The 27,203-nt window shown below is 36.9% G+C and overlaps 1 long non-coding RNA gene across 1 annotated transcript in view; it reads right to left on the reverse strand.

Moving 5' to 3' along the window:
- LOC140665332 (uncharacterized) overlaps window positions 1–27,203 on the reverse strand; it is a 73,304-nt gene that overhangs the window by 40,928 nt on the left and 5,173 nt on the right. Inside the window, exon 2 of the long non-coding RNA XR_012046585.1 lies at window positions 24,563–24,653. This is a non-coding gene — a long non-coding RNA (uncharacterized lncRNA). The remainder of the gene's footprint in view (window positions 1–24,562; window positions 24,654–27,203) is intronic.

A 27,203-nucleotide genomic window follows, 5' to 3' on the forward strand; every position in this document is an offset into this window, starting at 1 on the left:
TCTCGTCTCTGCCGCGCGCGCGAGAAGACGTTTTTTGTGTAGGTAAGATGTATGCATACATACAGGCTATACGAGCCGAGTCTATCTCAGGGAACATCGTCACATCCGTCGCATCTGTGCGTCACTTTTTTTCGTCAAGGGTATATCTCCTTCCCCTGTCTTTCTCTTTCCTCCTGCCCCCCCCCCCCTCCACCCTTGCGTCACGTCTCTACTGTCTCTCTGCTCCTTACTTGCCACCATATGACGCCCTTTTCTCGTCCTAAACTGCAACCAGACTATGTTATACCACACCGTACAGAACCGCACAAAAATGTTTCTTAAAAAAATATTCCACTAATGATCATTACACAATTTGCGTCAATCGAAAGACGTCAGATTAAAATAATATGGAATAATGTCTCAAGATTAAACGATCAAACTCTTTTGTCTTTGCTGGTATATTCTACGGATCGGAAAAAAATGTTATATAAAAGTTCGAAACCTCTTTATTAAAAATTATAATAAAAATATTAAAACTGTAAATACAAAATAACGAACTCCCTGTTGAGAGGGTAAGATGTTTATCTATCAGTTTATTTTCTGTTGTTTTTTTTTTTTTTTTTTTATTTATTTATTTTAGCTTGATTTTTAGCTACGAGGAATTATTAAAGCGAAAGTATCAGCAAGAGTCTGGTCGGAAAGATTTTTTTGGTATATAAAAGATAATTTAGCATAACACACACAACAAAACAAGATGTGAAATTTGTTAAATTTTATCTTTCAACGATGTCAGACTTTGTTGTAGATGTCATTTTAAAATGGAAAATTAAACGATATTTCTTTTGTGTTCAATAATATGATAAAACGTTTTCGGACCAATATTTATGTAACATTTTTATCTCGTCTTGTTTTCGTCCACAAAATATAGTGGCAAAGTTTTGATCGTTTACCTTTTGGGACGCCCTATATATGTATTCTTCCGGTATATACGTTTTTCGCTAGGTATAAAGTTATCTCTCGATATTCACGTTACATCACATGTCGCGGCGTAAAAGGGTCGACATGGAGTTTCACTTACTTTTTACATCGCACAATGTCGTGTGCGCGAACCTCGATACGACATTCCAGGACTGAGGTTATTATCGAATTGCCATGGCAGTTGTGCAACCTCAGCGTACACTGCCACTGTTTCCTCTCCGTTTGTCTTTGTGCCTCTATTAAATTACCACTAGAACCCGTTATTGCAAACACTGAGAGAATGTATTACTTTGTACAATACATAACACGCAACTAGTCTATACTATCGTACAGTATTATTGCACGGTAACTGTTCTATTTTCATTAAGCAGAAACAACGTAACCCCCCTGAGAGAGAGAGAGAGAGAGAGGGGAGAGGGAGTCTCTCTCTCTCTCTTTCTCTTTCTCTTTCTTTTTCTCTCTCGAAAGTTTATATTATTTGCATCCTTGTAAATAATCTCGGATTGAATATTCTCGTTAAAATATATGTAAATTCAAACTTGAAGAGAATATATACTTTGTACGCGCGCGTAAATAAAAATGATGCATTTTTATTTACCCGTTTTCAACGTAAAATCATTATACACGCATTTGCAGCAACAATCTCGTATAAAAGTTTGTTCGCAAAGTTAATTATTTCCATCTGTCTCGACCTCTGCCTCGTGCTTCTTTCTCGTACATCGGCATAGAGAGGGGCTGTGCGCGTTTTATAGCTCGAAAATAACCGCGTCGGACGTTTCTTTGTAGCAGAAGGATCCCTACAGTCGTTTCTGCGAAATGTCGAACGACAACCGCAGGAAACGAATTCTCGTGTCCGGGAATTTGCGTAGAAACGCCCGGCGGCCCGTGTTTCTTTCCCGTTGATGACTGTTTAGCAAGTTAAACCGCGTTGGAACTATTAAGGAAGCTTGGTACGATAATTTTATTTGCGCTTTTTAAGAATAGGACACAGGTATAATAATATATTTCAGCGAAACTTTGCGTCTTTTCGCAATTTAAATTTCACAGACACATCTCTCATTAAGTACGCAAGGAACGTTTGGAAAAACATACTATTCTTTGTAATAGGAAAGGGTTGTAACGTTAATTGAATTCACCGGAGAAAAGAGAGGCGCGTGGACTTGGCTGCAGCGTTGCATTACAAAAGAGCGCTTGCTGCTTGCCTTACAATGACGACTTTCCGCGAATTTCGCGAAAGCGGTTATCTCCTTTGCTTCTCTACGCAATTTGATTTCGCGTACATTCTCTCTGTCTTACGCGGCGTCGCGAAAGTTTCTAAAGGACCCTCGAGGCAAGAAGATTGGTTGAGAGACAAAGCATACAGGAACGACTGGGTTATTGGAGATTTAAAAAGAAAAAAAAATGATTGCGAGAAAGCGAGAGAAGAAAGAGGAAGAGGAAGAGGAAGAAGAAGAAGAAGAAGAAGAAGAAGAAGAAGAAGAAGAAGAAGAAGAAGAAGAAGAAGAAGTGAGAAGAGGCTAGTCACGACCTTCGTTCGTTTTCTGGAACAAGGCTGACCAGCTGCGTCCTTTCGTTTCGAAGCCGAATAACGATAATGACACGTTGACACTGGCGCGGCGACCTATTATCGTGATAATGATATTGATACGTTTCAATGCGAATTACAAGCGAGTGTATTTACGAAATTATGCGTACCACCAACGAAGGATCAATTAAATGATATAACAAGTATATTTGTTCGAAATGGCAATTATTTCCCACAAATATACCTACGCGTGTATACAATTCCGAACAACACAAACGCGCGATCTTTGTGCTCTTTAAATTTCCCTTTAACGAGCTTCGGCTATTTGTTCGATCGTCAAGGTCCATGTGTAATGTCTTGCTGAAAAAATGTGAAGAAAAGAGAGCACAGTGTGCGTGTGACCTTTAATCATCACCTCATTACTCGCCTTCGGTGATAAAAGAAGAAAGAAGAGATGAAAATAGAGAGAGATAGAGAGAGAGAGAGAGATAGTGCGGAAGGGAGAGACAAAAGGAAGAGGAAGAGAGACAATGTCACCACAAAGTAATTTACTTAATTTTCTCTCTCTCTCTCTCTCTCTCTCTCTCTCTCTTTCTCTCTCGGTGTGCCAGGGTACGAACTAACTTACGTCTCGGGTATAACGTCCTAACGATAACTCAGTTTCCAGTGAGGGTACATTGCGACTGGTCAGTTCCAGCAAACTTGACTATCTGATAAGGTCCTTCGTAACTAAATCGACTACAGTGCAACTCTCTTTCTCTCTCTCTTCCTCTCTATATGCATATGTAACATATATATATATATATATATATGTATATATATTTATGTATATACATGTATATACATATGTATATGTGCGTTTAGGTACGATGTAGAATAATTCAGATAGAATAATTCATCAATACAGAATAATTCAGCGGGATTGATCAATAATAGAATCACTCTTGTTCAGAAACAAATCACCTTTTGAAGACATAGATTTCCGATTCTGACAATAGAACATTTCATTATCGTCACACACAAAATTTATTACAAATTGTATTTTTTTCCACGCTTAAAGGTAAAATTGTCGCGGACGTGCAAAACGCGAGAGAAAGAGAGAGAGAGAGAGAGAGAGAGAGAGAGAGAGAGAGAAAGAGAAAGAGAGAGAGAGAGAGAGAGAGAGAAATATTATGTACAACACTTTATATTTTAGTATTAAAATACAATTGTTTCGTCGTGTTTAAAAAGAACGGATTAATAGATAACGTCGCGAATCGCGAGACGCGAGAAAAGGAAAAGAGAGAGAGAGAGAGAGAGAGAGAGAGAGAGAGACGCAAATGGAAGAAGCGAGGAAAACAAAGAGGGAGAAGGAGAAAAATTCGCGAGCCAAGACGAGAGAGAATAGCACACCGTGGGCTAATTCTCATTTCCGACTTTTCGCGTCGTGGGAGAGAAGTGCAAGGAGATGAGATGACTCTAACCCGGTTTAATTACCGTAATTATCCGTTTGAGTCTCGCTAAATCCGGTGGCATTCCGGCGACATCCAAGACGCTTCCGAGTGACAGGAAAGAAGCGCTTATTCAGCTGATCTCGTCATTTCCCGTTAAAAATTCGATATTCGTGTATTCTGACGAAATCAGATCCAAAGGGAGGGAGGTCGAGGAGGGAAGGTGGAGCGAAAAGGGGTCAAAGGACGCAAACATCCGTCCGCGCGTTATGACTCATTACCCTGTCACGTATGCGCATTAATCCGAGGGCACAGAAGGAGAGCCCAGGCTGTGTGTGTCGGCCAGTCAACGTGGCTAGACGTAATCGCTCGCGGCTATATCGTGTCCGATGAGGCAGAGGGTTGTCTGAGCGTAGCGTAGCGCGACAAGCGAAGTACCGGGTGACGTGGGGGCTGGGGGATGGGGCGGGTCGGTGGAGTGAGTCAGGATAGTCGCTCACCCTGTCACGCGCCCTTCCTTCCCACCCACCCACCTACCCTTCCTTCGACGTTGTTGCGTAATTATCATAGCGAAACCTATGCATCCTAAAGTCACGTAAAGTGACGTGTTTTCATAGGTCGCGTATCGCGGAGATTACACATGCCGGGGCGGGGGCCGGGGGCGGGGGCGGGGCGAGGCTAAAATATACACATAATTCATGCAACTTCCAAACACACCGATATTATTCGCAATGTGTATGTGTGCGCAACGGGAAACTGCACAATCAGCAAATTAACAAACATCTGTTCCCCACTCGTTTCGCGAGAGAGGACCGATATTATTCCTGACATGTACGAAGCGAAGAAACGATATTAGTAAATTAACAAACAACCGTTCTCGCCCCGTTCTCGCCCCGCTTTCCAGGCAGAACCGACATCATTCGATGAGACAATGGCGACGAATGTATGTGACGAATCAATAAATAGCATATTTTACATACTGACAATTCACAATAATATTATATTTCTTGTACAAAGAATCGAAGTTTCTCGAATAAATAGCGTTTCCGATATCCACGTTTTCCCGCAAGTCGATCTCTATTGTTACAAGAGTGACGAAACAGATTTGTGTAAATCGCAAGTTGCGTGTAAATAGAAAGTGCAATTTGCTACTTAATACTGACTGTTAAAATAGTAATAGGATACGCACGGATGCAAGCTCGTTTAATGCTCGTTATATCCTATTTTACGCATCGTTAGATCAAGTTCACGCATAGCCAATTACGTATATACCAGGAAAGGTAGATCTCTCTCTCTCTCTCTCTCTCTCTCTCTCTTGACTAAAATGGGAGATCCTAGCTTAATCGATATTTGATCGTTGCACCGGGATGAATAACCCGGGGACCGTTAGATAGTATTTTCCTTCGGATTTCCACAGCGGGAGGGTGGCTCGCCGATAACGAGTTTCATCGTTTCATTGCACCTGGATCGCGTCTTTTGAGAGAAAGTTAATGGCCTGCCTCCGGAGCGTCGTCGTTGTGGTCGGATCGGATGTTTTCGGCTCATCCGGATAATATATCCGCGTCTTCGATTCTCTCGGCACACGGCAAAAAGATTACTCCGCTCTGCCGAATAATCACTTTAGAGTCGAGCACGAACTTGTCTCTCAGCGGCAACTATTTCGACGTTATTACGTTTTAACATTGAGTATTAGAATTTTCATCGAAAGCTATTTTTTGCGCATCATCCACATCAAGTTTTCTTCTTCTCCCCTCTCTCTCTCTTTCCCTCTCTCTCTCTCTCTCTCTCTCTCTTTCTCTCTCTCTCTCTCTTTCATCGTATAAGAAGAAACAAACTACCGAGTTTCTTGCACAACCACAGTTTCCTCCGCCAACTAACTTTACACAAGTAGCCGCACTTTTTACTCTCATTATCTAAGGAGATGATGTTGCTGTACGGATGATATCATGGATAATGCATATTTCATATGAAATATGCATAACTAATATAATTAACGGACAGTATTGTTTCAGTGTCAACATCGCAATTAATAATGGTGCTTGGATGATGTACGGCGCGACGTCAGATTGATTATTCAGTATTTTTATTCAACCGTGATATCAAACTTATTTTCCACACGGTTAATCGTACTGCGTGCATTGCAAAATCGTTTCGGTTATCAAAACGATTTATTCATATTACGTTTCATGTTTATTAAAGCCGTAATAGTCAATTTGTATGGAAACATTGAAAACAGTCGGAATTGAATTCGTTGAAATCGTCGTGCTTGTTCGATTTGTATGTCACATTGCAATGTATATATATATATGTATATATATATATATATATATTTTTTTTTTTAATGGCGGAATGCGTGCAATATGTGAAGTTTTTCCATCAAAGAGAAATTATTCATCCACATTTAGTTGGTTGCACGCGCGTAGTTGGATGCAGCGCAACATCTTTGCCCGCCAAGTTTCTCGTTCCGATTGTCAGCGCGACGTGTTACAATCAATATTCAGAATGCACCCTAATCGAAGAGCTTCCGGTAGTAAATCAGAAACCATTCGTATAATACGAATGTTACAAATTGGAATTCGGTTTTGGAAACTAGTTGTTCAGTCGTTCCTAAAAGCATACAGCTCGTGGTAAGTTTGATCGATAAATATATTTATCTTTGTATTTTAAGGAAATGGCAATATCTGTTATATTGTTATTAATCTTGTAAAAAATTGTAATACATTGTCTTTTCCAGCTATGAATTTTTGAGCAATTTCCGATTCCATAGTTAAGCTAGAAAAAAACACAAGAACAAAAACTAATCATTGCCCGTAATTTTTTTGGTACTGAAAACAAAGCCATTCTCCAAATTGCTCCTTCACGCCACGCAAAAGAAATTTGCACTTTATGTAGCACTTAAAGTTGCAACAAAGAGCTATTTTAATGTATCATATAAAATATTAATAAGGTATTTACGATTTAAGTAGATCTGAGCTGTATATAGAGATCTATTATAGAAAAGCTGCGAAATTTCATCATTAAAGATATATCAAACTTTTATAAAAGATATATCAAATTTTTATAAGTCATATTTAATCAAGCTTAAGTTTTTTCCGTTGAATATAAATCTGCACGATGTCAAAATTAAACAATTTTAAAATAATAGAATGAATAACATAGATGTTAAAAAAATTTGAATTTTTACAAAAATATATATATATATATATATATATAGACATTTTGAATTTATTAATTTTAATATTAGATTTCGTATTCAGGTATCTAAAAACTTGGTTTAAATAAACGTAATTAAAAATAAAAATTTACATTTTCAATTCTAATTTTTTTTCTGCAACAAATTTCATTTTTAATTATAAATATGTTGTTAATTATGATCAACATATAATTGACATGTATAAAAAGTCCCTTTTGAAGGCTGAAAATGCTAAAATACTTGATTTTAATCGCACCAAGATTTCTCAAGCACATCGTTACATATCGTAGTTGTAACAAAATCCATTCAAATAACTTTTTTGGAATTTTAACTGTAAGTTTTTCAAAATTGTGACATATAGTGACGCAATTTGAAAAATGGAATTCTATTTGGTGTTAAAAAAATAATGGAAAGTAACTAGTCTTTTGTTATAAAAAAAAATTTCTCTTTTGAACTGTATCATTGATCCTGTCTTAGCAAAAAAAAAATTAATAATATAACAGATTAAATTATGCTGTAAGGATCTTATATTAATCTGTTATATAGCATAATCTGTTATACCTGCTATATTATTAAATTTTCGCGCTTTTACGATAACTAGGCATATTTTAAATTTGACATTTCTCTTATTATTCTCCCATGAAATTGGCCGACGATATCTTCGATTGGCATGTAGTAAATCTCAGCGTAAAAGCGACACAACGTAATTCCGGTTCAAACGACGAAGGGTGCAATTTCAAAATGGGCATTCCACGCTTCGCTCGTATCGAGCCTGTAACAGATGACCGAAAGGTGCTGAACCATGGCGCTCCATGTCAGCGATTGACACTGTTCGATGCTTCCCGCCGTTCGCTATTACCCAACCTTGCCCTGTATTATGCATACATTATTACATGTATCGATAGGCAATGTGAACGCGGATTCAATAGCCTGTACTCACATTTCACGTTTAATGGTAACGCCTCCCCTCCTTCCCCCTCTCCCCCCCCCACCGCGTTTGTCCCACGTTTTGAAATATTATTTATCTGTTATGAGGATACGTACGTCGTCTATAACGTTATCGTTGACACGTTACCGTGAACTGAAACCCAAATAGCCACATTTAGGGCGATGAATATGGACCCATTCAATAATAATAATAATAATAATAATACGCCCTCTATTCGTATTTCATCGACTGAAACGCCCGTACCTGGAATATTCATTAAACATATTCTAATGATTGATTTATCCACATAATTAATAAGCGTGAATTAAACAGATGAATTATTATCGTTGACTCAAACAAGTTGAAATCGTGTTTGATGATTAGAAATTAGGGGGAAATGTCGCGGAAAATCGTCATTTATCGTCATTCTTTTCAATTCTTGACATTACGAATTTATGAATAAGCTTTAAATTACGATTCTCTCTTTTCATATTATAATTTATAATATAAAATATATATATATATATAAAAAATTTCTGAATATATATATATTATAATGTATAATATAAAAAAAGAAAAATTTAGAAAGATTTCACAAACTGAGCAATATTTTCGAAGGCACGTTTTTCTGTCTGTCCGTAATACGGGAAAAGCAGATTCTTAACTGTCGATCGAGCGAAATCTCGGAGTGCGAGGAACAAAAAATTTCTCCCTACGTTATGCAAGCGCGAGAGAAAAATGAAAATACGTCACGTCGCGATTTGACATATACAGAAATACCGAAAGGGAGAACGGGTGGGAGAGAAAGGCCACGAAATATTCAGAAAACTTTCGAATGTACAAACGGTGCAAATCTTTTCTCTTTTCCTCTCCCTCTCTCGTCTCTTTTTTTTTTTTATTCGCGCCGCGCGCAAAGGCGCAAATCATTCTCGACGCCAGCTGCTGCAGCACCTTGATACAATCCCAAGAAAGTCGACTGCTTCGACAAAATCGCCGTCTTATATCGACGTAACGCCACTGTGATAGTGTCATGAAAATAGAACAGGGAACGTATATGTTTGCCAAAATATATAGGGTGTCCCAGAAGCATTGTCATTTCCGTCGCACTGCCATTTTTTTTATCGCTCCAATCTTGATTTTATTTTTTTCATTAATAATATAATATTTATTATCAATAATATATACTGTGAATGTATGATATATTATGCAAAGTAACGCACAAGCCAAAATTTTAAGATAATAATTTATTAAATATAAATGCTGTAATATATGAAACTAAATATGAGAAATTTCAATTCAATATACTTTATCATAATTAAACTATTAATCAAGAATTTTAAAATAATGTCAAATATATTATATATGTGTAAAAAAACGTGAAAAAATTAACTTGTGAAAATGTAGTAATATATTCAGTTGATGCGGTATATATATATATATATATTAGTAAAATTAATGAAACATAATTGAAAAATCTCATACGAGTTAATGAAGTTGGAATAATTAAACGACACTGATAACAATGAAATCTTTTTTTATCCGCATAGCAAAGGACATTTTTAAATAAAATGTGCAATTATCATACTATCGTAATTTTAATGGAGTATTTTAAAGATTAAAGTCGAGAAGAAAAAATATATATTTTTTCATGTACCTATACACAATAAAATATACGCAATTAAAATCTATTATTATTACTAATAAATTTGTCAATATCAGCTGATTGCTATAATGTATATACACACAGTACTTGTTGTATACAAAAAATCAAGAAAATAAAATCAGCCGAGTAGTAAAAATTACTATCATATCGCTTGAAAGAGCAATAAAGACTTACAATAAAGAATAGTAAATACTTGTATAATTACAGATCTGAACGCGCAAATTTACATGATACGTTGCTAATTTAGATTAATTGTAAATTCAGAAATTATTGCGACCTCTCTTTTCTTTATTAACGGTTTTTTAAAAGGCTTTAATCGAGCATTTAATCGAATGCCCTATTAAAAATACGTATTATATGACGATTGCGGGACATGTTGTGTAAAAAGACCGATTGGAGAACCAAGCTAGCTAGTGTGCGGTATACATAGAGGACGCACCGATGAGCGTTCAATGGCAAACGGTGTTAGTCGAACGGCGGGCCATCCATTTCGAAACTCCGGCAATTCCTGAAAACGAAACTTTCCGGCGGAACCGTTCGATGCTAATGGCGGAACAATGGCCGCAAAAACAATTGGATAACTCGACCCTCGCATCGCACAGTCGTACGTGGCTGTTTGCGGGATCACCACCCCAAAATCGATCGATCTGTCATTCGTCGAAATTCAACCGTCCCGCGACGCGAGAAAAGACGAGAAGAATCAAGTTACACGTGTGACAAACTCCAAGCTCGCGAGTCATTTTTATTACAGCTTTATATCATTGTTGTGAAATGATTTCACATCCCAGCCCAAGAATAACCAAGAATAATCAACTCTTTTACTTTAATATATTCAACTTCTTCCGCCCCAGGCGAATACCGGGTCACTCATGACCCATATCTTATAGGAATGTCTTATAAAACTCGTGTGATAATTGAAACAAATATTTCATGCGCGCATTATATAAAACATATCAAAAAGTTTTATTTTTCTTTTCTTTTGTCCTCCACAAATAGTATTTAAAAAAAATATTTAAGAGAGAGAATATTATACATGTAATTAAAATCCATTATATATGTATATAATTTTAATATTTACAATAGAAATTTTTCTGCGGATTAAAAATTGTCCCAGTATTAGCTGTATGATTGTCCGTACCGATTCATTAAACTGAATCAATAAAAAAGACACTAAAATAGTGATATAAAATTCTATATAAAAAAATCTGGAAGATAATTTTCCGATGACAAAAAACACATTTTACTCTCTTCTATCTTATATTCTATACTAATTAACAAAATTTCAATGAACAAAACTAATAATAATCGTACATATTTTGCAAAAATAGCTTTTTATATTTATTTTAGAATTGCTATTTTTTGAAAGAAACTTCTCTACACGGATGTATTTGGAACAAACAAATTTAATATTTAATATTTAAAAATTTAAATGATATATATGTAACTTTCTTATTCTTAAAATATGATAAACAAAAAATAAAATTCTTGATTAAAAATTCAGATATTTAACAAAACATATTATTAAGCGTTTTAACCTTATATAGTATTCGAATTTTTAACAATATTATTTAAAAAATATTATTAATCGAAACAGCCACTATTACCAATTAATTGTTTTCAATGAGATTTCACTCTAATTTGCAGAGCCAGACTTATAATTGAGAGTAACTATTCATTGCTTTTTAGTGAAAAATACTTTGATTTTCCTTAAGAAAGAAACCCATATAATTAATTTCACTAGAAATATATCTTCATACACATGTATGTGTGTGCACCTCATGAGCGTATTTTAAAGATGAAAAATTAATTGATACAAGAAGCGATATAGCGTTTCTTTTCGGAATGGTCATTCTTATCCATAATACATACTTTTGCAGAGGACTCGCAATTACTTATGTTCGTGCGAATTTTTCTCGACAATTGCCAGCGTCTTATTTCGAGCACCTTCTTGAATTTCGAGTGTCCGCTGCAAACACGCGATTGAGCTCGCGATTGTTCGCGATCCGGCTGTTGTGCGACGAGGGAGAAAGAAAACTAGAGAGAGAGAGAGAGAGAGAGAGAGAGGAACAGGGAGAAAGGGAGAGAGAAACAGAGAGAGAGAGAGAGAGAGAGAGAGAGAGAGAGAGAGAGAGAGAGAGAGGAGGAGGAAACGGGCGAATGCCCTCACAAGATCGACTGCTTGTCACGTTGGTGCAATTAGTTCACCAACGTTCAATCTGCTGGGTTCGCTCGGCTCGAAATTGCGCTCGAGCACCGCCGACGGCGGCTTAATAATGGAATTGACAGAACGACTCACTTTCGATTCTATTAGCGACTGCCTCGCGATCTAAATGGCCACCATCACCCGTGGGCCACCCCCGTCGATGGCTATTAATCGACCGGTATATATATCGATCAATCGAGAACGGCGGCGACGATTTGCGTAAATGCGTAACCGACAAATTCGTTTTAACCACCAAAGTGTTGGAGAAATAATCCCGGCGATTCGTTGACGTTAATTAATGTTTGTCGGCACGATATGGGAAGATTATCCCCGCGATTCCATATATCGGCGGATATAAATTGATATCAAATTCAAACGGCGTAAATGTAAACGATCCTCGAAACTGCGGCTTCATACGCCGCGTCGCTTCAATACAGATGAGTTCGATCAAAAATTATATATAACGCGCGGTCAACAAGGGTAGGATTTGTGCCTTTGTAAATAGATTTTTTTTTTTTTCACGAAATATAACGCGAAAAGTATATCTCAAATTTTCCATAATTCAACAACAACCCTGCTCTCTAACGCGGCATTTTCGCGAAGAATCTTTTCGCCGAGAGAATTAAATCTCCTTCTCTAGATTTCGAGCGCTCTTTACATTTCGTCACACCCCGTGTATAGAACACGTCGCGGCTTCCGCCGCAGCCGCACAAATTTATTAACTCGCAAATCTACATTTATGACCGTTATTTATAGCCGCTGTTACTATAGGTATATACTTATAGACACATTTTCAAATTCACATGGTACGTTTCCCGGGGCGCGACAGCGCGTCGTATTGGCGAAACATGCGGTATGAATTGCGAGTTCTTTATGACTATGACTTTCGTCGCCCCCATTCTCTTCGACGACGACGTATTCCACGACCTTTTCCGACCTGCTTCGTATCACACACCCACATACATACATACATACATACATACATACATACATACATACACACACCATTGCCTTCGACATCTCCTATTCGGTTTATTTATTGTTTCGCGCATGGATTTACTTTATATAAGGTCTTCATTGCACACTTTAATGTTTTATATGGAGCAAATGTCATAAAAAATAAAAATAAAAATCTCCGCCTCTTATTAATTCAAGCGTGAAACTGCTCGTGTAAAATGTAGAATTAAAAAAAAATAAATTAATATGCATAAAATTAAAACTTTTATTCATTCGTCCAATTAAATATTTCAAAATGAGACGTGTCCATTTTGCTCGACAAACATTTGTATTTAATATCTCGACCGCACGCAGAAATTTGAAGTTTGCATATCGACAAATCCAGAGTTTCCGAAGGAAAGTTTATTATTCCATGATTACTCTCTTTGAAACTATATTCCGTATAAATGCTTGCGATTTATTTTATAAGTGAATTCGAGGAAAGAAAACTCGAGGTCGTTTGTTCAGACACAGCGCTAATTATAGAGCATGTCTGGATTAATTAGGACTTACTTCCTTCCTGGGGATCGCACTTCCGCCGATGTGCTGAAATAAAATCTCGCACTTGAAAGGGGTCCCTTAACGAGAAGAATTCACGACCTTTTAAATTCGAGCGAGAGTAACGCGAGTATAGCTGGCCATTAAATTCTTTTCCGAAGAATCGTTTTAACAGGCGGCAAAGGATATTCGCAGGACTCTGATTCGCCGTACGAATAAAAAAAAAGCGCATACATCTATTTTCAAAGTAAATCTCTAGAATGAAACGACCTTCGGGAAGAGGTAGGGAGGAAAAAGGGGGTATTTTTATCGCTCGAGAATTACGGGCACTCACTCCGCGAGGTTGTCGTTAGCCAGAAGAATCCGAGAACGGCGCGAAACTATCGCGGCGACGACGAGTCGTCTCCGAGTGGTAGTAATTTTAGGCCACCCTTCCTTTCGGCGCTTTAACCTTCCCTCTCCTCACGTCCCCCTCTGTCTGCCGCCTTTTCCCAATCCTCACATCCGGCGTGAATCCGGATATGCACGCACGTGGAGATCGACTCCTGTACCACTCCCGGGAAAAATACTCACGCGCCCTCCCGGCTTTTATTTCATACGACTTTCACGAGTCTTACGAGCGAGCGACGACGAGCTATTCTTAGTTACCGGAGGACGTGTCGGCGTGACGACAAAAGACAGATTCCAACAGCCGGCGATGAACTCCCTAAAAGGCGAGGAGAAACTCGTAAGAGAAGGGCGCGCACAACACCGACGTATAACGAGGGGTCGCGCCACCTGGGATATTTACGAGATGGGGAAAGAAGGAAGGTTGTGCGTCGCGTGTCGATTGTCGTCGAGCTACATATCTCTGGAAATTCCAGCTTTGCTCGACGGATTTGACGCGATTGTACGCGCTTAATGGAAGTAGCGCGGAATAAATAGCTGGTAGATTCGTATATAAAAAAAAAAAATGAATGTAAAAATTAGCGCAATTATTTTTTAATCTAAATTCGCGACATATTAAACTTGAATTTTCGTCATCATCCTTGCACTGTTTCTAGCAATTTATTATGCGAGAAAAAAAAGTGATCCTAAATAGAAAGAGAAGCATACAGTGCGGTAAAACTTGGAAATGCATCTTGCGATAAGGCGTAGAATTTAAATATTGCAACGAAAGTCGAGTTTTTCCCCTTACATTATTTATGAAGTAAAAAGCACAAGCTGAACTACCAAGTTTCTGCTGTAAAAACGTATACAAAAAAAATCGGATACATTCGTGTAATCTGAAATTTATATTTTTGTAAGCGATTTTGTTTTGTATACGATTAAAGATAAACCGAAATATACATATGTACGCCGTAAACTTAATTATTAAAATATTTTACACAAGTTAGGTAAAATAAATACAAGTCGTTGCATTTTTTTAAAACCACGTGCTTCGATATATCGAGTTACACAAGGAAGACTAAATAAGATTTATATCTGTAGTTTTAACGATAAGAAAAATAGTTTGCCTTTAATTGAAGATAATAGTGCAAAAAAATGCTTTCAATAAATCTATAATTTAAAGAATATATAATCTATTTATAAATATACTCTATATAATCTACATTTAAAGAATATAATTTAAAAAATTTATAAAGTATTCGCCAAATATTCTTGGAACGTTTTTCAATTGGTATGACTGATCATATCAAGCTTTTTTCCTTCAATTTCAAATTTGGTAGGTTCATTAAATATTCAAGTAGGTATATATAAATCTATTCGAGTGCAAAAAGTTATTTCAAAAATAAAAGTTTTATTATTAGTTTTATATTCGCGCAATAATAAGAACGCAATGATAATCGTGAGAAAATTTTAATCAGTTAAATAAGACTTAATGTAGAATGCATAAAATTTCACCTCACGTTCCACGTCGTGTGCGCTCGCGGTTGCAAAAATTCAATCCCTCAAATCATCCAATGGCGTGTCACACGACATGAGTAACATCCATTTGTTGATTAAACCTCACGTACGCGAATAAATCTACGCCGCTCACGCCGAACTTACGTAGCTTCGTTCCGCGAGTCGTCGTTTCCAAATGGGGAGAAGCGATTCTCATTAACGAAAATGACTCACGACCATTATTACCAAGAGAATAATTATTCACGATATATATACCTATACGCAACATGTCCGCCCTTCCTTCTCTGGACATCTAAGAAGTCGGCAAGGTTTTACGATGGATCGCTCGCTCGCTCGCTCGCTCTCTCTCTCTCTCTCTCTCTCTTTTGCTCTCTCGAGAAAAGTCCCGCAAACGCTTCCGCCATCGGATCGTCCTTTGATAAACGATCAACCTCGACCGGATGCGAAACCCTGTTTTCCGTGACGAACCAGGAGATCATAGAGGAACAACCTCAGGGATGAGAGCCACTGATCCGCTCCGACCGTTCCTCCTCGCGTGATAAACGATCCAGCTGCATCAGCGATACCACCGTGATCTCAGACGGAGAAACGGAGCGGATTACGATCGCTAATCGGTTTTGATGCACGATAAATCGTGCCTCCGCCCTACTTACTTCACGCAGATTTTATCTTTTTCCGGATTTTTTCGCAAAGACGAATCGATAGCGGGTATTTAATAAATGTGCAAAGCAATATTAACTCGTATATCTTTTACGGTATAAGCGAAAGAAATTGTGCCAATATGATAATGATGAAACTATAATTATCATTTAATTCAGTCTAATCCACACAATCGTCTTTATATATAAATACATATATTAAATACTGATATTAATTCTGATATGTGTGTGTGTGTGTGTGTGTGTGTGTGTGTGTGTGTGTGTGTGAGGGGGAGATAGTCATCATAATTAATTAATTTATACTTTATATTACACATCAAAAGTCTCTGAAGTAATTTGTAAAACTGAAAATTATTACTTGGAGATTCCATTTCTTAATTAATATTTTAATAAACATTTTAGAAATTAAATATAGAACCAAAATTTCTTGATTACTTATAAACCACTTGAAGTGAATAAAAAATGAACATTGAAAAAGATTGCTATTTCTCATATTAAGTAAGAAGAGATCATTTAATATATCTAAAAATTTTCTATAAAAGAGACTATATAGAAGAATGACTATATCGCGTTAAGCTAAGAGCTTCTTTTTGAAAGCAATTTTTAATTGATTTAAACTTTCAATTATGTAAATACAAAATCCCGATTATTTTTAAATATATTAAATACTATATTAATTCTGGTGTCTGAGTAAAAGGTAGTTATAAATTAGCATTTATGTTGCGCACAACAAAAATCTCTAAAGTAATTTGTAAAATTCAAGACTTTTTAATTGGAGATTTAATTGGTTAATTAATATTTAAAAAAATGTTTTAAGTATTAAATATAGAACTAAAATTTTTTTCATTAATTACGAGCCACTTGAAATGAATTAAGTGTGAGCATTGAAAGAGATTGTTTCCACAAAAACATGGACAAAACATTGAAGGAAATGTGAGAGCCACTGATAGAAGACCCGTCTCCGTATACTCCTCCGGCGATATTAAATGGCGGTACAGTCAATGACTCCGCCTAGGAAGTCGAGAGGCAGAAAAACTTGGAGGAATCTAAGCAAACGGTGAACTCGCTGTTCGATGTTGTCAAGTTCGACTCACTCCGCTAAATCGCGAGCGAGTGAAGAAGGAGACTTCTAATCGGCCGACAAAACGTAAATTATCCCGCATATGCATTTCACATATGCATATGGAATATTACAATTTCGTATCGCGTCTCCCATCCTACGCTCCTCAAGCGCACGTAATTACGTAATACACGGTATATCCTTTTGATGAATTACATGGTGTTAAAGTGACAGTTTAACGGGAACCCAAAATGATTTGTACACGTCAGGAGATATCGTAATTATCAACGAGAACGAAGGCGTACACCTAACATTCAAGTAAGATCCTTTGTTGTAGCCTGCTGGAAACGAGGCTTCCAACTCTGCAATCTTCTCCTTCGAACTATACGGTTCGGCCGGCGCCGGTAGTATTACATCCTGCGGCAAATCGAGCGAATCGTACGGAGGAAGGATGGAGCGAAACGGGGTATTTAAAGTTGAAAGTAGCACGGAAGATGTCAAATCGCAAGAGATTTGTGTATATTTTCTAACACGAGGTAGAGCGTAATTGGAATATAATTTCTAAGTCGAAATCTTTTTCTATAATCTTTTCAATTCGAACGATCGAGCAAGACAATATTGTTGAACATCACGTGTTGTGAGTTACAGGAAAAATATATGGGAATTAAAGAAGAACACAATATTTATACTCTCTAGTCTGTTTCACTATAAATTCTTACACAATAAGAATGACGATAAAGATATAATTATTCAAGAATTAGATTTCAAGAAGATTTTCATTTAAAATCTTGAAATTTTTCAAAATTGAGATATTTTCATTTAAAATCTTCTTTAAATCTAATTCTTGAATTAAAATAATTATCTTTATCGTCATTCTTGTGTAACAATTTATAGTGAAACAAACTAGAGATCATAAATATTGTGTTCTTTGATCTCTTCTTTAATTCCCACATTTTTTTTTAATCCAACGTATTTTTCGAAACGTATCCATTTAAAGATTAAAATGGATTATATACAAATATACACAGACGCGGAAGCATTTCTCTGTCACATTTCTCGAAAAAGAGGTTAGTGGAAAAAGAGAAGTAAAATCAATATTGATGGCATTAAGAGACAAATTATCCAAGAAAATGGAACAAAACGTATTTTATAACGTAAAGTTAAAAATACAAAAGATGTCAAATCGCGAAAAATTGGTATATCTTTTACATAATACGAGGTTAATATGTAATTAAATTTCAAAATCGAAGTCTTATAATCTGTACTCGAATTATCGAAGAAGACAATATTATTGTATATCGGATTAGAAGCTACAAAAATTGATAAAGAAAGTTTATTAGAGAAAAATTAACCCTCATCAGACGTTAGTCAATTTAATAGTTTTTTCACATCTTTTTGCTAAATATCGAAAAATAGAGTCTTACCTAACAAGTTTCTCACAAAATTAAAACACGTTTATTTTGTCAATCTAATAACTCTAATGGCTAAAATGCATCAAACTATCTATAAAACTTCATCATTACTTTGTCCAAATTTTACATCAAACTTTAATTAGCGTGTCGATTTACTTGCAGTGTCAAATTAACCCCCTTAATTTCGAATTTGAGTTTTGAAATGAACGTCCGATAAGAGTTAATATTTTTTTAGAATCATCTTTCTGTCTAGGACAATTATTCTTATAAATATTTCTTCTCTCTAGAGGATAATCTATATATAACGAAACGGACAGTAAATAATAAATGTTCTTCTTCGATCTCTTCTTTAATTCCCATACATGTTTTCAAATCAAACGTACTTTTCGAAATGCGTCCATTTAAAGATTAAAATGGATTAGATAGAAATAAAAGCTGGTATCTCTGTGTCATATCTCGAAAATGGGGGTTAGTGGAAAAAGAGAAGTAATCAGGTTTTGGCGGCATCAAGGGACAAACTATAGCGATGGCAAACGCGGAGCATGAATATTTAAGCTGATTATTTTGCAGTTATTCATCGGTTAAGTTCCAAACGAGCCCGGTGGCAACTTAGTTACGGAGCCGCAGTTAAGAACTTTAGCGGAGTCGCGCGCGTTTCTCCGTCGCTTTCCGCCTCCGTCTCCATTTTGCGCCTTCCGTCGTTGGCGCTACGATTTAATTTATTGCGAGCGATCTAATTTCACGGCGACATTATAGCCCGACCGCATTAGGGCGATCGTTGGCCGATTCCATCTACGTGGAAGAAATAACAGCTAGCATTTATTCGGTGCGACGATTGTCACGATAACAGTCCGACGCTAAACATGAATGAGATGTAAAACTAAAACGATAATAAAATCGATCGTAAAAATTATACTTGAGAATAAATATTACCTAAGTTAATTTAAATTTTAATTTATAATTGTCATCTGTAAGCGAGAAAGTCAGAAAATCTCCCTTTATCACACATTAATCTATATATACGAGTGAAGCAATTTCCATGGTAAATGGCTAGTATAGGAAAGACGTAGGTGTTTTCGAGGGATCTTTCCAGCCTTGAATTTTCCAAGACTTTCAAGTCGATGGCTCAAAGTGAATTCGAAAGTACGATAATCGAAAAAGTTGACGATCACTGTATCAGACGTTACCGTCGAAGAGATAGAAGATCGAGAGACGAAATACATTCGAGACACCGAGACCAAGTTGAAACGGCAGGAACCAAAGTTTCGACGCAGTCTCTACACAGTCTCTTTCTCCTTTGAGTTGCAGAATTACGCCATGACTATATGTCAAAGATGTGTAAGCGCAAATTTTCAAACGTCTCGTAGACTAAACTCGAGTTGATATCAACGGTATCCATCTACTCGGAGTATCGCAATGGTTTTACTTGCTAACCTAACGCAATCCGACTCTATTCGTGCGCGAGACATTTCTAAATTATTAAAAACATGTTTAATTTTAAGAATATATATTTTTTTTAATCTTACAATGTAGTGACGTCATTGTTCTACATCAACAATGTCAAATTTTAATTTTCTAAAAATTCAATTTCCGAATTTTTCGAAAATTTCCTAACATTTTTTCCCCTAAAATTCTAAGTAGAAAATATCTTTCTAGCAAATTATCTGAAAATTTATTGATTGATTCTTCGGAAAAAATTCAGTTAGAGAGGCCATTATTGCATTCTGCAATTGTGATGCAATCGGCTTCTCATCGCGCCCCGCCCCTACGTCACGAATGTCGCATCAGTTTGCGTCGACTTTAAGTTCACCCCGTGATGTCGCAAATATATAACGATCCTCCCGTGTCCGTCCCCTGCCACTCCATTTTCATACGTAATGTTGTTATTGCTACGATGGCACGACGATGGCATACTGGGGTATAATTTCTCTTCGATCGCTACATTCCGACGCACATTTCGCAAGGCGTATTACATTCTTGAGAGCTCAATGTATTCGAAGAGTACATATCCGCATATTAAATCTTCGTTACGCTACATTTGATTTTTCATATGCGGTATGAAAATAATGATGATAGCAACTAATCGATGAAATTGGGCTTTTTTTTATTTTTCAAGACAATTTAGTACTTCTTCGGTTTTTTAGTAACTCTTCGACAATAAGTTCAAAGAAAATCCGTGCACAGATCCTTTTATGGAAAGATTTAAAGAACCACTCTTGAGATTGCTTCCAAACAATTTTACTCGGTACTTTTATAAGTCTATAATAATATTGTATAGAAAAGTGATAGATACTTTAATTATTTTTCAAGATATTCTCTGAATCTGAATTCTAATTTAAAGAAATTTCATTTTATTATAATTTAAAAGTATCATCCGCGTTTCGATAATGATTCAACGTATTCGGTAGCACGAGAAAAATTGATTGTACATTTTGAAAGAGGCTGGGACGCGCCACCGGATAACGAGTTTACAAATATTTCCTCGCAAATTAATACGCGGGAGATTATTTCTGGGTTTCAGAGTAAAAAAGAGTAGGGAAATATTAAAAGTACACACAAACAATATTCTGTTGAAACATTGACTCGGGGGATTCAGATCCTAATTAGCGAAAAAAAAGAAAAAAAAAATTGTTTTTTGAACGGTGAAATCTCCAACTTGGCTGTTGCCTTATACAGGATAACCAACGGGATTCAATATAAACGAAAGTGAAGTAAGCTCGGCGCGCGCAAAGTAGTATTCGCGTGTTTTCGATCGATCCTCTTTTTTTGTTCGAAACTTTTAAATCCCATCCTTACACCCTATCTTCTATTCTCTCCTTTTTATATTATCCAAAAGTATCAGCGTACCCGTAATAACCCCGTGAAAATACTGGATGAAAGAGAGAGAGAGAGAGAGAGAGAGAGAGAGAGAGAGAGAGAGGAGTAATTTCTAACTCCGCGGAGAGGAGTCGCATCGCGATATATATTCATCCGCACCGTCGCTCTGCTAGCTGACTACGGTCCACTGTTTGTCACCCGAGGGAGAGAGGGTGAGGAAGAGGAGTTTGTGTGCTCCCACATCGCGCTTCTTCCTCCGCGTGTCTCCTCTCTCGTCTTTCTCTCTCTCTCTCTCTCTCTCTCTCTCTCTCTCTCTCTCTCTCTCTCTCTCTCGCTCTCTGTCCAGTTTCCAAATTTTGCCCGTCTCTCCTATCCCGTCGCCGACATCGGAATGCGCTTTTCCACCTTGTTCGTCGCTTCTCCTCTCTTCCTCTCTGGCCGTCTCTATTTCTCTTTAGTAGCGCGTCTCCCTGGGCGCGCGTTTTCCTCTACATTCTCATCTATGTCCTCTCTGCATCCGTTTGTGATCTTGCACCGCTCTCTGTCCCCTTTATCCCTCCGCTCTGTCGTCCCGTTTACGTTTCCAAGCGCACGGGCAGCTTCTCCCCAATTCCCATGTATTTTTGGATGCAGCGCCGCGGAAACGGTTCAACGACCCCCCCCCCCTTAGTCACCGAATTGGAACGTACGTACATAGGTACGTACATGCGTCCGTGTACCGACGAAGAAGCGTGGAAAATTCTGATTGATCGTCGTACATCGCACGACGAGTACTCGAGGCGACACTACGACTTCTCTTGCCCTTCTCCACTCCTATCCTAACGAGTCGTCGGATACGCTTTTGGCTCTTTCTGCTTTACGGCCCGAGAAACGGTCCCGCGACCAAATGGCGCGGAGTGCATCAAAGTATAAGTACGTCGCTAGAGGTTCCATGACTAGAGAGAGTGCTGCCAAAGTATACTCACGTTTCAAATGTTTTTATCCTCTTTTCGAATCGCGTTCGTAGTTCGTATATAATTATATAATATACGAAGCACGGATTATCATTACACAAACGGTGTTATCTTAATAGTATCAGGTAGATTAAATTCAAACGCCCGTCGCACGCTTAATTCAAGATTGATGACCATCAGCGCGAATGTACCGGCGCAGTACAGTTATATGATTTACCTGAGCGTGTTAAATCGCTCAAGGTAAAATTATTATTATTGTAGATTAACTCCGATCGCGCGTTCCATAAATATAATTTTACAAACGGACGCGAATGAATTTGACCCTTTTTTTTCCCGCAGATTGATATTGTAGGTACGTGATATGACAAAAAAACATTTCTGACACGCGTACGCTTTCTATAACTCTCTCGCGCGACATTATCGTCGCGGTATCGAACGCATCGATGCGCGCTCGATCTTTTCGCGGATACCGAGGACGGCCCTTTGATCGCCGTGGAAATAGGGAAAGGGGAGGGGCACAAGAAAGTGGGTAGGCAGCGTTGTAAAGCGTTGAACGCTTCAGAGGTAAAGCGCGGAAAATTAAAACGGATCACAGAGAGGAACGAGTTAGGTCGTTTTCCACCTCCTTTCCGCCTTCGGCTTTTCCATTCGCAGCCTTTATCATCCACCTCTCTGCTTAACCACTTCTCTCCCTCCTCCCTGCCAACCCCTTCCGAGCCTGCGGCATACTCGGCTATAACGCGCATTATTGTACGAAATTAATAAAGATCAAATCCTGTCTACTAGTCATAAAAAGCATCGTTACGAGCGACACGATAAAAGCGACTGGAGTAAATTTGATAGGGAACGAACTTTTCATTTTTTTTTCCTTTTTTTTTACATCGACATATGTTGCCCATATATTGAGGTATTTGTTTTATAAAATCATTTGTAAAAAAAAAAAAAAAAAAAAAAAAAAAAAAAAACGTTTATAATGAAACGAGTTTTTATCGATAAATTTATCTTGAATAAGTCAAGATATTTCGTCAAGTTTGATTTGAAATTAATTCGACGAGCTGTTATATAGTCGCATTTTTAAGCAAGAAGGGTTTTAAAGTCATCGCACCTCGCTTTACCATAACGTAAGGTTAACGGCGACCTGGCGGTAATCACATGCGCCAACGAAGAGATTGGATTTCGAACGGCGTTTATTCTACCAACTGTAAGCCGAACATTAATACAAGGTCGAGTGGCGCGCAGGGACAAATTGACCTCCGTAGTTTTAATGGCACGGCCACAGCTTCGAGTAGTTGTAGCGCGGATAGATAATGGGAGAGAGAGACGATGTCTCTCTATAGTCGAATGATAATATTCCGAAGCCAACCGTCGAAGCATACTTGGAAGAGCGGAAAATGGGCTCGCAGCCCGGAAACAGCCCGTCGCTTCTGTCGACAAGAAGGGAAGGAGGGAGGGAGGGAGAGGGGAGAAACGCGGGATGTAAATGGATCGTATAATCGGTACCGCTGTTAATTCGCGCGAGTTGAAAAACGCCTCGAAAAAACTCCTCGACAAGATCGATCGCGTCGCGATAACGTCAAAACTAATAGAATGATCGAGTGGAGCAGAGCAAATTTTTATGCACTTTTATCGATTTTAGCTCGATCTCGTCTCATCTAGCTTCATCATTGTGCAGTCGCACTCGTTCGTATAAAAATTTTTTCAACTTCTTGTTCATAGTTTGATGAAAAAAAAAAAAAAAAAAAATAAATAAATAAATAAAATTTTGCCTTGCATTTTTTACGCGTGCAAAAACAATCAATTTTGTAATTATTATTATAATATTAATCTCGGGATTAAAAGCATTACTGACTGAATGAAATTGAAATACATGAAATAATGATTTTGAAAATGTAAATGTTCTATATATTAATGTTTAATTATTTAAAATATTTGTATAGTTAATTCAAAATATATTTTATGAAATCGATCAAAGACATGCGTTTCGCGGACATTAAAATCCTAAGTTCGTCGCTTTTGAGGGTAATAATTCAACAAATTGATATTTCTTTGAAAGCGCCGCTGCTGGCGAGCGCGGGAAAGGAGATAAAAAAAAAAAAAAAAAAAAAAAGATCTGGGATCGAGAATAAAAGAAGCGTAGAAAAAGAAGAGAGCAACAAGAGAAATCAAGGGAATACGGAAAAGCTTAAAAAGTGCGCCCTCGGCGAGCTCACCTTAGCTCGGGATAGCTACTTGGAGAATCCTGGTAATCATCCGCGTATTACAAAAGAATGAAATTTATACTCTTTCTCTTTATGAAATAATTTCTTTTCCTTCAGTGCCTCATTTCTTTCCGTCCCAGCAACGCGACGTAAGAATAATAATCGAGTAAGAATAAGACTCACCGCGTCTGGAAACTGCTCCGATAACTGCTGTCGATACTGACCGTCTGATTCGTCCTTCCAAGTTCTCAAATTACTGGCAGGTGAATCTCATCTGTGAAGAGAAAACCAAAAATACTGAAATAGGACGACATATAATTATACAGACAGATTGAAACGAGCTACGATATATTGTTAAAAGTAGAAATAACGTAATAAAATAATTTGAAAACGTTCATTATCACGAGATATTTTTCATACTCGTTTCACGTCCCGATTGTATGACTGACTTTGTTTATAGTAATTAGCGCTTCTCGAGTCGCGACTCCGATTCGCGTCGCAAAAAGTATCTACTATAATGGAAAAGTTATTACGAGCAATCGTATCGATTGCTCGTTCGTTCATTTTGTAAACGAATGATTAAACAAATTCCGCATAATATGATCGATTTGCTGTATGCTTGACGATGTTTTCGATCCGCGCCAGTCAAGCTTGATTAAGCCGCGGCCTGATTTTCTATGTGTGAATTTTATTATTCCCCCGATATACACGTTGAATGAAACACGCTAAATAGAGTTATGAGCATACGCCATTGAATATCCGACTGCTAATATTTCGGTCAAAGAGGCGGAAATTATTTCATGAATGTGCTATGTTGAACGTGTGATTGGTTCACTGCATCGAGCAATACATCTCTCTCTTCTCTTCTATGCTATTGTACGTTCAATCTATGTCGCCGAGATGGCTGTCATTGCGTTTCTATTTGCTCAATGTAATTTGTACGCGAACATTAGTCCAAATAAATGTATAAATCATGCATTTCTCACTCACTCTCTCTCTCTCTCTCTGTCTCTCATAGAGATAGAATTAAATAAAAAATAAAAAATTCGATTGAGAGATTTTGATGGAAATATGGCGTGGACGCCTTCCAGATTTATCGTCGGCCAATACACGATTCAATTTACGTTCTCAGATACTCGCAGAAACACGAGGACTGGCGCGATGCCACTGTGGCAATATGTCCACTCTGTTTTTGACTCTCTCTCTCTCTCCTACCCTCTTTAGTCCGAAGCTTTTGCTAGGCAAATATGTCGGGATGTTATCTCCCGACATACAGCTGGTAAAAATCTCTTTCTCTTTTTGACCAAGTTAGTCTCTGACCAAGTCACTGTTTGTTCCATCCTTTTTTCAAACAAAGCGACGCCAAGGATGTAACTCGACGTATTTGTCTTAACTGAAAAATTTATTTCCATTGTTTTAAACATTCCTTAAAAGATTCTTGTTTTACTTGTGCAATTATATCTTGTTTGATGTCTCATGTGATATTTTATGCAGTTAAATGTCTTTCGGTTTAGAAAAAAAGTAAAGAAAAAAAAAACGAAATAAGAAGATAATAAATTGAGAAAGACTTTTGATATTTTACTATACCATAAGAAAGATTTTGAGTTACCGTAAAACACATGAGCAAGAAAATTATTGCAAAAGTATCTTCGATACGTTATATCCAATCTTTCTTACGACATATCGAGAAATGATAGATCTTTTCATTTTCAATTACACACCTGGATGCGAAACACGTTTCGCAGCAGATATAGCCATTGTTTCAGATAGATCATCAGAAACACATACATCCGAGAAAACTGCATGAGATGCACTACAATGTCTTTTCGATACTAGATAAATAATAAAAAAAACTGCTCTAAACACGAGTTTTAATGAAAAAATCTTTAATGAAGAAATCAAATTTCGTTCTTTATTCTTTCACGAAGGCGCGCAAACAGAGATGTAACATCGCAATGATATTTTACATTAATCCATCGAGTTACGTTATGTTGATTTCGAAACGTCTGTTTGCGGAGGCTTTTAAGTGAATGAATATCAGCGAGATTGGACGGCCAATATACATGTGCAAGATAGGTAAATACTTTATTTTCAAAGAAAACAACAGAAAGGGATAAACTTTCATTAATCAAACAAAATAAAAAAGAGAACAAATATATGTATAAAGAAAATAATAATATATAAATTGCTCACCGCAACTCGGTTGCTCCATCGATTAGTACCTTCTCCTCTTCTTCCCATTTTGTTTATTTTTCACTGCTTCTTTATAATACATGTACAAAAACTCACTCGCGAATTAATTACTATTGCGCACGTATTAATCAGCAAGATATAGACGATCGCCACACCCGATATTAATTACACGCGTACTTACTGTTATATTGCGATGGGAATAGGACTCCGGACTCGAATATTGTGCCATTTATTGCGGCTCTATTATCTCTGTCGCTAATAAATAATTATATATAATTGCATTGAAACATAAGTATATATGTATGAAATAAATAAATAAATATATATATATATATAAATTTAATATATATATATATATATATATATATATATATATATATATAAATATACATATTGTATATAAAAGGTAAATATCCAAAAATAATATTCAAGTATTTTGTCACTAGATTTCGATGAAATAAATCACATGAAATATATATCATCAATCATTGTTATACAAGTATGTACTAAATTTTGCTACACTGATTGGCAAATACAATAATAAAATAAATAATTAAATATTTATCATTTATTAATTATACATATATATGTATGTTCCGCAAAATATCTATCGTCAAAAAGTTGACAAATT

This window comes from Anoplolepis gracilipes, chromosome 4, assembly GCF_047496725.1.
Source record: "Anoplolepis gracilipes chromosome 4, ASM4749672v1, whole genome shotgun sequence".
NCBI lineage: Eukaryota > Metazoa > Arthropoda > Insecta > Hymenoptera > Formicidae > Anoplolepis > Anoplolepis gracilipes.